Source organism: Cynocephalus volans, chromosome 6 (genome assembly GCF_027409185.1).
Source record: "Cynocephalus volans isolate mCynVol1 chromosome 6, mCynVol1.pri, whole genome shotgun sequence".
NCBI classification, from domain to species: Eukaryota; Metazoa; Chordata; class Mammalia; order Dermoptera; family Cynocephalidae; genus Cynocephalus; species Cynocephalus volans.
In genome coordinates this window covers 162792528-162804544 of record NC_084465.1, presented here as the reverse complement: position 1 = coordinate 162804544, position 12017 = coordinate 162792528, and the positions used below count along the sequence as shown (strand labels likewise).

The window sequence follows — 12017 nt, the reverse complement described above, 5'->3', positions numbered from 1 at the left end:
GTGAAGGACTTGACTCCTTTTTAAAATTCCCAGTTGGTAACAAAGGATGACAGATAAAGACTGTAAAGGTGCTGGAGACGCTTGCTCTTAGGAAAGCTATTTGGTGCAATAACAGAGGGGCCAGGGTGGGTGTACTGAGAGTTGAATTAGTTGACAAACTGCGATAAAAGATTCCCGAGTAAATTCCTCCTGAGTAGATTAGCATGGAGGACTCAGGCTACCGGCATGAGCAGGAAGCCTTTGTCATCCTCTTCCCACGTTGCCTTCACTAAGAAGTATGGGAGAGCTGGAGCTAAGAGTCAGACTAATGGGCAACCAGCAGGATGATGGAGAAAAACCAGAAGCCCGCGGAGGAGCTGTGGGAAGAAGCATCGCTCATGAGAGGCCTGCTGCCTCCTGGCATGAGCTGGAGCCAGCCGTCAGTGGGTGGGAATCGTGCATAAGCCCCAGTGAAGGGCCGCAGATGAAAGAAAATTATAAATGGAACACGAACAGAAATTGCAGATTAACATGTAGGATATGAGCCCATTTTTACAGAAGAAAGAAGATATATACTTCTATACATTTGTATAAATAAAATGCTAGAAAAAAAGGCTACGATAATTTACACTGAGACGCCATCTGTGATCACCTCTGGGAAGGGCAGATGGCTTGGAGAGAGCAAGGGACAAGTCAAGGTGGAGTTTCCTATTTGGGGAATTCCTTCAATTTTTGATGATTAGAATGTATTCCCTTACTACTTGAAGAATTTAAATGATCATATCAATTATCTTTAAAAAGAGCAAGAAGCAATCACTGAATCTTTTTAGAGGCTGTATGGGTACAGTTAAGTTTTATCAATATATTGAACTATGTTCCCCCAAAACTCCCTGAAGTTTGACTTGTGTCTCCCAACTTTCATGTACTAGTAACTTAGCCCCCACTATGACTGTTAAAAGGGTGGGAAATCCTATTATGGTAAATGTAAGGTGGGTACTTGAAGAGGCGATTAGACTGTAGGACCATACTGTAGTGAATGGATTAAAAATCATGGTCAGGGGTGTGCTTCTGAGGCTTTAAAAGAAGAGAGAAGAGTCTGTCCCTCTGCTCTCTCTGCTCCACCATTTTCACAATGGGATACCCATGCCATCACTGTCACCACCACCAAGATCTTCACCAGCTGTGTTCCCTGGACTTTGGACTCCCTAGCCTCAGAAACTGTAAGCAATAAATCTTATTTTCTTCATAAATCACCCAATTTCAGGTATTTTGTTATGAGCAACAGAAATGGACTAATATAGAAAATTGGTACCAGAGAAGTGGGGTGTTGCTTATAAGACATACTTGAAAATGCAGAAGCCGCTTCGGAACTGGGTGTTAGGCAAAGGTTGGAGGAGTTTGGATGACTCAGAAGACAAAAAGATAAGGGAAAGTTTGGAATATCTTAGAGATGGGTTATGTGGTGGCAAACAACGCTAACAGAAACATGGACTGTAATGTAGGTCTCAGAGAGAAATAAGGAGTTTTTTGGAAACTTGGGCAAAGATCACACTTGCTGTGAACTGGCAAGGAACTTGGCTGCGTTGAGTACATGCCCTAGGACTTTGTGGAAGTTGGAACTTAAAGAGTTGTGAACCAAGGGATTTGGTGGAAGAAATTTCTAAGCAGCAGAGCATTAAGGAAGTTGCATGGCTTTTAACTGCCCACTGTAACAGCCTACTCCGAGTTATGGCAGCAAAGGCATGCCATAAAGCCGGAATTTGAAAGAGAAGCAGAGTGTAAAGATTTAGAAAATTTTCAGCCTGGCCATGTGGTAAAGAAGCAGAGAGCATGGAATGGTGCAGCCCAGCGACACTTAGCTAAGAAGATTAGTGCAAAAGAAAGGGAATATCAAGAGGAGAAAAAGGCCCTGAAGGCATTGCCAAAGCCTCTGTTGTCAACCCTTCCATTTCAGTCCTAGGGAGACAGAATGGTCTTGGGGAACAGGCCTGAGGCATCCTCCAGGGCTTGCTGCGCAGGACCACCTCAGAAGCTGTTCCCCACACCAGCACCCCAGCTACTTTGGCTGCCTCAGCTGTGACTTAAATTGGTCCCAGGTGTGGCTGAATGCGCAGCTTTGAAAAATACCGGCTGGAAGCCTTGGTAGAGTACACATGGTGTTAGGTCTGCAGACTCACAGAATGCCAGAGCTGGGAAGGCTTGGGAGCCCCCACCCTGATTTCAAAGCATGTATAGAAAATTCTGGGAGCCCAGGAGAAGATCTATCACAGGGGTGGAGTCACCACACTGCTTTGGCTAGAGCCGTGCTGAGAGGAAATGCGGGGTCAGAGTTAGAGCAGAGAAACCCCAACAGTGCCATTTCTAGTGGAGCCATGAGAGCGGGACCACCATGGAGACCCCAGACCTGTGGAGCTACCAGAGTGGAACACCAGCCTGGGAGAGCAGAAGTGTGGCCTGAGACCAGGAAAGGCATAGGAGCAGAGCTGCCTGAGGACTTGGAGACCCAGCCCCCACACCAGCATGCAGAGGACATCAAACATGGAGTAAAGGTACCTGATTTGCCAGCATGAGATTTAATGCCTGCCCTGCTGGGTTTTGGACTTGTCTGGGACCTGTTACACCTTTCTTTTTGCCTATTTCTCCCTTTTGGAATGGGAATATGGACCCTATGCTTGTCCCACCCTTGTATCTTGGAAGTAGATAACATATTGGTTGCAAGGTGGGACTTTGAACTTTGGACTTTTGAGTTGAAACAAGTTAAGACTTTGGGGATGAAATGAATGTATTTGCATGGGAAAAGGACATGCATTTTGGGGGATCAGGGGCAGAATGTAGTGGATTGAATTATGTCCCCCCCAAAACTCATTGAAGCTTGACTTTTGTCCCTAAGTTTTATGTACTAGAAACTTAGCCCCCACTGTGACTGTTTAAAAAGTGGGAAATCCTATTATGGTGATTGAAAGATGGAGCTTTGAAGAGGTGATTAGACTGTAGGACCATGCAGTAGTGAATGGATTAAAAATAGTGGTCAGGGGTGTGGCTCTGAGGGCTTAAAAGAGGAGGAGAGTCTGTCCCTCTACTCTCTCTGCTCCACCATTTTCACAATGGGATGCCCGAGCCATCAATGTCACCACCACGAAGATCTTCACCAGCTGTGTTCTCTGGACTTTGGACTTCCTAGCCTCAGAAACTGTAAGCAATAAATTTTATTTTCTTTATAAATCACCCAGTTTCAGGAATTTTGTTACAAGCAACAGCAATGGACTAATACAATGAAGAATAATAGACACACTAGAAAGTTTAATAACCCAACCTATTCATCTATATCCATATATAAGCATACAGGTATATACATACACATGCATGTACATGATGTACATATACATATACGTATATATCTGGTATTATGTATAATATGAATTTATTGACAACCATCTAACTTCATTTTACAGATTACACTGAACAACTTGTGGTTCTTTCTCAAATTTTTTTTTTTGCTTTCAAGCAAGTCCAAGTTGCATTTAACAGAAGAGCAGTTCCTACTCCCCCTTCTGTCCTGACTCTCTCCAGGGCTGCCCCGGATGCCAGCTGAAGTGAGTCGGCACTGTCCTCCGGGAGGTCACAGCAGACAGCCCTCTTGCATGGGGTCAGAGTAGGTGGGGAAAGCTCTAGTCATACTGTGGGATGGAAAGAAAAGACTGGAAGACGTAGTGGAATCAGCAGGCTCTGGGAGTGAGATTGACGTAGTTTAAGGTTCTGGCTCTGCCAGCTGGTCAGTGAATGGCCTGGCAGAATAATTTGATCTCACTTGTAAAATGAGAGATAAAAATAAATACTTCTGAGGGGTAGCATGAGATTCAAGGAGGTATCAGACAGCACACACCCAGCCACCACTGGGCCTGGCGTGGAGGATGGCCCTTGCTACTCATGGCCTTTGGAGGGTGGGGGCATCTGCCTTGGTCTTTCATTAGTGGGAGGCTCTGTGCTGTGAGTTGACAGAAGGTGGCAGAGAGTAGCAGGAATGGTTTACTACTCACTTTGTGCCCTTGTGTCCCTTGACCAGGATTGGTTATAAATTCTGTTACAGGAAATTTCCAAGACCCTGGTAGACACATTCCACCTTCCCTGCATCCTTCTCATTTCAAGTCTTTTGTGATCTTGCAATTGCCCCACAACCCAAAAAGCTTGACTCTTTATTTAGTCCAATGACACAGTGTGCTTTCTTTCCTCTCCTTTTTGGGGCAAGGCCAATTGCATGATTAAATTTCTAGAATTCCTTAAAGGAAAATACCACCCTTTCTTTCCAATTGGCATTGAACTGGTTTAGAATGATGATCCTTACTAGAAAGCTTCTGTCATCTTTCTTCTTGTCTCCTTTCCCCACTGAAAGGACGAGTCGACACCAGTTGACGATCCACCAGAGAGAGCTCCTTTTATTAGGCAGCACACACATATATATAGGGCTTTAAGGGAAGGCTGATTGGTTTAAAATACAATCCCTATTTAGCATACCGCATGGGGCTTGGTGGGGAGCTGATTGGCGTGCGACCTGCGCCAGCGGGATGGGGAATGCAGAAGAGAAGGGCAACCAGCGCCATGATGGGGTGCGGCCGAGAAGGGCTTATGTGCTCAGGGTGTGATTCCTTGGGGCATTTGGGTTCTTACACCCACCCTCACTGATATCCTCAACAGCTGGTCAGTTTCCTTAGTATTTATGGTTTCTGAATGCTGAGGACAGTGCTCAAAATTTCCCTGGTGATTCAGATGCAAAAATTAGGGCAGCCACTCTTCTGGTATAAAAACACAGACCCTGTCCCATCCTCTCCTCTCCCTGGTTCACTCATTTGCTGCCTGTCCCTGCCAGCACCCCCTTTGCCATCTGAAGCATCCTGTGCACCCACAAGGCCACAGATCTGAGAGTGAGGCAAACCAATGACACTAGATGTCCCTAAGTGTGGAGGTGCCTAGCCACCAGTGTGGCTGAGAGAAGAGCCTCCACCCTGGCGCCAGGGTTTTGAGGACAGTCCTGGACTGTCTCTGAACAGGGTCTCATTGTGAGAGGGAAACAAGAATTCACTCACCTAAGCAGAGATCAGTGGCGGATGTTGGATGCAGGAATTGCAATGGAGTATGGAGTTTGGTTAGCCTGCTAGAGTGGCTCACAGAACTCAGGGAAACACTTCCTTACATTTACCGGTTTGTTATAAAGGATAATACAAAGGATACAGGTGAAGAGCCGCATAGAGCCAGGTATGGGAGAGGGGGCGGAGCTTCCACACCCTCCTTGGGAGTGCCACCCCCCAGGTATTCAGAAGCTTTCTGGTCAAGTTCCTTTGGGGTTTTTATGGAGGCTTCATTACATAGGCATGGTTGATTAGCTTAACCTTCAGCCCCCTCCCCCTCCCTGGGGCTGAAAGCCTCAACCCTTTAATGTTGGCTGGGTCTTTCCTGTGACCAGCCCCCATCCTGCAGCCACCCAGGGGCTGCCAGCTACCAGCCAATCATTAACATATGAAAAGACATTTATTACTTTGGAGATTCCAAAGATTTTAGGAGTTGTATGCCGGAATACTGGAAAAGTTGGTTAGAGCATGGTGTTATATAACCAAGGTCAAGGGTCTGGATCCCCTTACAGGCCAGCAACAGCCTCCAAAAAAAAAACCACACCAAAAAAATATGTTTCACAATATTGCATCCTCAAAAGCATTTTTTTCTTCTACTTTTCCACCCACCTCTCAGAAAACCCCACGTCTTCCTCTGACTCGGCCTCTTCCCCCAGGCCTGAAGTTTTCCATCTGCAGCGCTAGGTGGAGGGAAGATGGGAGCTGGCTCTTGGCACCCTACTGTGAGAGCCAGCTAGGGTGGGGGTGGGCCCATTAAAATTTCCGGACTTCTGTTAGTTACATTCCTTTATCCATCTGACTGTCCAGTGGGCCATGTCTAGACAGTGCACACATCTGCTCATACAAACACACAGCTACACACATGCTAAACTCAAACACAAATTCTCAAGAGAAAATGTGTGTGTGTGTTTAGTAAACCTCTTACCATTTCACGAGGGCCACCGATGCTGGTGATGCAAAACCCTAGCTAAAGCGTGAAAACGATTGTGTATTAGGAGTTGATTAATTTTCAGCCAGGGGCTGCCTCCTGACCAGTTTGTGTTGGAGATGTTCAGGGAGGGATGAAGAATGTATTTCATTTTCCAGACACGTAAGCAGTTACGCGAGCCGAGTATGGCTGTGTTTTCTGCAGACTTGTCACCGTTCTCATTAGAGCACCTCATAGGACAGTGGTTTATCTTAGACTCCACTGATCTACGTGGGCTTGCTGAGCCCTGGTGCCTGTGACAAGTGAGATAAATTAGCCATCTCACAAGATTGTCTTGTTCTTCGTGGCACATGCCCTGTATTTTAACTCCTACAGAACACCAGCTGGGAGGAGCCTGTGGTTGAGTGTGTGTTTTATCTGGTCCTCCTACATTCAGGGATAAGGCAGAGATCAGAGCCAAATTCCCATTTCAATAGGTTCTGGGCATAGGGGCTGTCCCTAGGTGTCTGGTACCTGGCCCTGGGTGCTTAGAGCAGGGGATAGTGGCCCAGAGTGTGAGAGCCCCATAGAGGAGATGATGGGGTGTAGGCTCCGGATTGGTGGCTTTGTGTTTGAAAAGCACATTTGTAGGTTTCTCATACAACGACAGATAGAACCACCATAAGATCCAGCAATCCCGTCGCTCGGCGTATATACCTAAAGGAATGGAAATCATCATGTTGCAAGGATACCTGCACTCCCATGTTCATCGCAGCTCTATTTACAGTAGCTAGGAGTTGGAACCAACCTAAATGTCCATCAGTGAATGAATAGATAAGGAAAAGGTGGCATACATACACAATGGAATACTACTGTACCATAAAAAGGAATGAAATTCTGCTATTCCCAGAAACATGGATGAATTTAGAGAACATTATATTGAGTGAAATAAGCCAGGTACAGAAAGAGAAATACTTCATGTCCTCACTCATAAGTGTGAGCTGGGAGAGAGAGAGAGAGAGAGAGAAAGGAGAATCACAATAATTCCTTGAATTTTCAAAAGGAGAGCACAAAACGGAGGCAAGCAGAGGTGGCAAAGGGGGATTAGGGAGAAATTGGTAAAGGACCACAAAAAATGTTTACATTGTATAATGATAAAATTTTAAAAAATAATAAGGACAAATTTTTGAAAAGCAGAAGGAAGAAACTAATAAAGGTAAAAGCCAAAATTAATGACCTATCAAAACTATAGAATTAAAAAATTTTAATCCCCCCCAAAACATTGTCAATTGTCTGAATAATGTCCCTTATATTTTTTTTTCTGATCTCTGATCAAATCTAGGATTGTGTTTAGTTTCATGTCCCTTGTATTTCCATTAATCTGGAACAGCTCCTCAGCCTTTGATTCTTATGATCTTGAAATTTTAAAATTAAAATTGTTTTTAATTATTATTATTTTGTAGGGTGTTTCTCAGTTTAGGTTTGTCTGATGTTTTATCATAGTTAGATTTTAGAAGGATTACTATCAAAGTGATATTTGTCTTCGTGCACATTATGTGAGTCTGTCCCAATTGTGGAATTAACTTTGATCACTTGCTTAATTAAGGTGGTTTCTGGCAGATTTCTTTTCTGTAAAATCATCTTTTTCCCCTTGTTAATTATAAGTAAGTCATCAAACTTTCACTTAGTAGTTTCAGCCTCTATTGATCATTTCCAGTTCCATCATTCCTTCCATATTTCTTAGTAGGCATTCCACAGTATATCAATAAGTTATAATTCATTATTGTCATGCATTACTCTGATGTTCAATCAGTCCAGATTTGGTTTGGTTCCTTTTTGATGTGTCTCCATCATTCTTTAATAATACAGAAATACTTAGGAATAAAGAGCATGCTTTCTTCAACTTACTCTGAAATGATTTTTGAAAAAAATGAGTATGGATGTACATACACACATGTATGCCTATATGAAGGTATTTTAAAAGTTCATGGAAAAATACGGATCTTTCCATGAACTTCTTAAAGACTCCTTGTACATAGAGATAAAAATAGGAAGAGAGACAGAAAGAGAAACAGAAAGGGAGAGGTTACAAACTGGGTGTCTTAAAACAAGAGAAAGTTATTCTCTCCCAGTTCTGGAAGCTAGAAGTCTGAAATCGAGGTGGCAGCAGGACTGTGTTCCTTCAAAGGCTCTAGGGGAGTCCCTTTGTGCCTCCTCCAGCTTCTGGAGGCTCCAGGTACCCCTCGGTTTGTGGCAGCATCATGCCAACCTCTGCCTCTGTCTTCACGTGGCCATCTTCTCTGCGTATGCATTTCTGTGTCTTCTCTTCTTATAAAGACACCAGTCATAGATTTCTCTTCCCTCTTTAGCCATTAATAGTGACTACATGTAATAATGGAACTAAGCGTCAATTACGCCCGTTCCTCTTCCATGGTAATAAAAACACAAAAGCATATAAACCATTAAATTAATGGTGACTTTAAACTATCTGTAAGGGCCGGCCTGTGGCTCACTTGGGAAAGTGTGGTGCTGACAACATCAAGTCAGGGGTTAAGATCCCCCTACCAGGCATCGTTTTAAAAACAATAAAAAATAAATAAAATAAACTGTCTGTTAAGGCAGGTCAGACCACACTTTGGTAAGTGAAAAAGGCAGATGACTCAACCATGGTGAGGTTGATGTGGCCCATACCTCTTGTCCCAGATAGTAACTGCTGCTTCCAGCTGCTCATCTTAGTGACAGATGCAAGTTTGCTTAGACATCCCAGCACAAAGTCTCCATTCAGTCCAAGCAACTTAATCCTCAGCTGGTTCTTGACCATGGAGTCTAAAGCTGTGAGGTCAATAAAAGCAACAAATAATTTTATATGTTTTCTTGACAGATTTCTTCCAAGATACTTGAGTGTGATGATAGTTAGCAGTTCCACGTGTCTAAAATCCAGGAAATCCTGATTAGGAAACTATGAGAGAGGTGATTCCTGACCCGGGTGACCGTGTGACCCATCAGCCAAGCCTGGGAACCCAGCTAGGTGAAATGCTGGGATAAGTTGCCCAACCTGGGTGGATCTGGTAGATCTGTATTCAGGCGAATAAAGAGGAAATACTTTGGGAAGTTGTGACAATGTCTATAGAGGGTCTATGGAGGGACCTTCACATTCCTGGAATTTGTACAACTGAGAAATAAATTACCACAAATTTAGTGGCTTAGAAAATGACAACCATGTATTAGCTGTCAGTTCTGTAGGTCAGTAGTTTGGATACAGCATGACTAGGTTCTCTGCTCAGGGTGTCACCAGGCTAATGTCCACATATCAGCCACCTGCATTCCCATCTGGAGTGGAGGGTTCTCTCTCAGTCTCAGTGGTTGTGGAAGCATCCAGCTCCTTATGGTTGTGCAATTGAGGTTGCCATTTCGTTGCTGGCTGTCAGCCAGGGGCTTCTCACAGCTGCTAGGGCTGCCTGCATCTCCATCTTCAAAGCCAGTAATGGAGATGCTTCCTTGCTCTGAATCCCTCTCACACTTTGAATCTCATTCTCCTTTGGGAGAACTCAGTCCTTCTAGGCCTACAGGTCTGTGAGGGGTGGGGCCTTCCAGACTTCTCAAATGCCTTTACAGCTTTTTTCCCATTGCACCTGGCTGCCTCATTGTCAAGGAAATGTCTTAGTAACCAGCTTATCTGCTTTACCCTTGCATTTTTCTGTGGCTCTCCTCTTCTTTACCGCATGGCCAAGCTGCAAATTTTCTAAATCTTTACGCTCTGCTTCCCTTTTAAATTCTGGCTTTACATCATGCCTTTGCTGCCATAACTCAGAGTTGGCTGTTAAAAGTAACCATGCAGCTTCCTTACTGCTTTACTGCTTAGAAATTTCTTCAGCCGGACATTCTGGTTCACAGCTCTTACGTCCCACCTTCCATAAAGTCCAAGGGCATGGACACAAAGCAGCCAAGTTCTTTGCTATGGTGTAGCAAGGGTGATCTTTCGTCCAGTTCCAGATAAGTCCCTCATTTCTATCTGAGACCTCATCATGCACATGGTCTTTACTGTCCACATTTCTATCAGCATCTGGTCACAACCATTTAACCAATCTCTAAAATATTCCAAACTTTCCCTCATCTTTTTCTCTTCTTCTAAGTCCTCCAAACTCCTCGAACCTTTGTCTATTACCTGGTTCCAAAGCCACATCCACATTTTCAGGTATCTGTATAGGAACACCGCATTCCTTGGTACCAATTTTCTGTATTAGTCCATTTGTGTTGCTATAACAGAACTACCAGAGACTGGGTAATTTATAAAGAATAGAGGTTTATTGGGCTTATGATTCTGGGACAGCTGCGTCTGGCATGGGCCTCAGGCTGCTTCTACTCATGGTGGAAAGTGGCAGGCAGCTGGCAGGTGCAAGCAGATCACATGGTGAGAGGAAGCAAGAGAGAGAGGAGGTGCCAGGGTCTTATGAACAACCAGCTCTCATGGGAACTAATAGAGTGAGAACTCACTCATTACTCCCCCACCTAGGGAGAGCATTAATATATTCACAAGGGATCCACCCCCATGACTCAATCAGTTTCCAACATTGCCACATTGAGGATCAGATTTCCACATGAGTTTTGGTGGGGATAACACATCCAAACTCTATCACCACCCTAGAACCCATATGAGAGGGGGAAGGTGACACAGCTGTTCTGGCACATCCATCATGGTGGCTCCTTCTGGACCCCTCAGGACACGGGGCTGCCATGGGCTCTTCTGAGCTGAGCTTCTCACAAGCCCTTTCCAGCAACTACTTTACCACCTTCACCACCTGGGTCAGTCTGAAAAGGCAAACCCATATCGGGGGTTAGAAAATCCCGTTTCTGGGCTGGCGGGTTAGTGTAGTTGGTTAGAACATGGTGTTATAACACCAATATTAAGGGTTCAGACTCCCATACCATCCATCCAGTCCCCTCCCCAAAACGTCCCATTTCTGAAGTTTTTTTTCCCCCCCTGGGAAACTTTTCCAAATATAAGCCTTCAACCAACCCCTGAAAACATGTGGATGTGATGTATAAGTAATGGTGCCACTGAAATGAGTTGTAAAACTTGGTTGTGAAATCCTTGAATTCTCCCTAATATCTGTATTATAGTCATAAGCTATACAACTCTAAATGTGTATGTTATAAAAATCGAATTTGTAAATTCATGGGTGCGTGAACTTTAATTTGATTTAGAATACTTTTTAAGCTGGCTGATCTCATCTGTGCAGACAGTCACTTCTCCGTGTATATTCGGCATCCTTTATGTCTCTTTCATTAACAGGTGCCCTTACTGGGAAGAACAGGGTGAGAATCGTGGCCCTGGCCCCTTCTCTCTCTCCTTAGCTCCCTGTCAAGCATGAGAGCCTGTTCATTGCCTCTAAGATGACAGAGGGCGGGTCGCCCAGATCAGCTGTCAGTCTCCCGATCACCTGGTGAGCAGAGCCAGGCCCCGCCCCGTCGCGCCCGCACAGTGCGGCCGTTGACGCCCGAGCCAGGGAGGCGCAAGGCAGTTGCAGTTCAGCGGGAGCGGCGAGTGTGGCGTCGAGTCCTGGGAGCGGGAGCAGCAGGCGGCGGCGGCGACTGAGTGGACGTGGGCGGCTCCGTCTGGCTCCGGCGGGAACGCGACGGAGTGATGGCGGAGCGCTCGGGGGTCTGCTGATGGCGGCCTCGGTGGCCGGCAGGTGAGGCCCGTGTGGGGCGGGCGTGGGCTGTGAGGGGCGCTGGCAGCCGGGGTCGCGGCGGGCGGCCGGGGGCTGAGGTGGGCGCGGCGGCGCGGGCCCGGTGGCGCACTGTCCAGCGGGCGGACGGGGGCTGAGGTGAGCGTGGCTGCGCGGCCCGGTGGCGCACTGTCCGGCGGGCGGTGCCCGCTCATCGCCCCCTGAGGGCCCGGCCATGGCGTATCCGGGGCGGACATGCGCTCCTGTGTCCGCCGGCCCCACGCGTGCCTGCCCCGCCGTCCCCGGTCCTGGTTCCCCGGTCCTGGTCCTCCGCGCGCG

At 46.0% G+C, this 12017-nt stretch overlaps 1 long non-coding RNA gene across 1 annotated transcript in view; it reads left to right on the top strand.

Annotated features, from left to right (window-relative positions):
- The first annotated feature begins 1994 nt into the window (after positions 1-1994).
- LOC134379954 (uncharacterized) overlaps positions 1995-12017 on the top strand; it is a 159654-nt gene continuing 149631 nt past the window's right edge. Inside the window, exons 1-2 of the long non-coding RNA XR_010023847.1 lie at positions 1995-2528; positions 11303-11702. This is a non-coding gene — a long non-coding RNA (uncharacterized LOC134379954). The remainder of the gene's footprint in view (positions 2529-11302; positions 11703-12017) is intronic.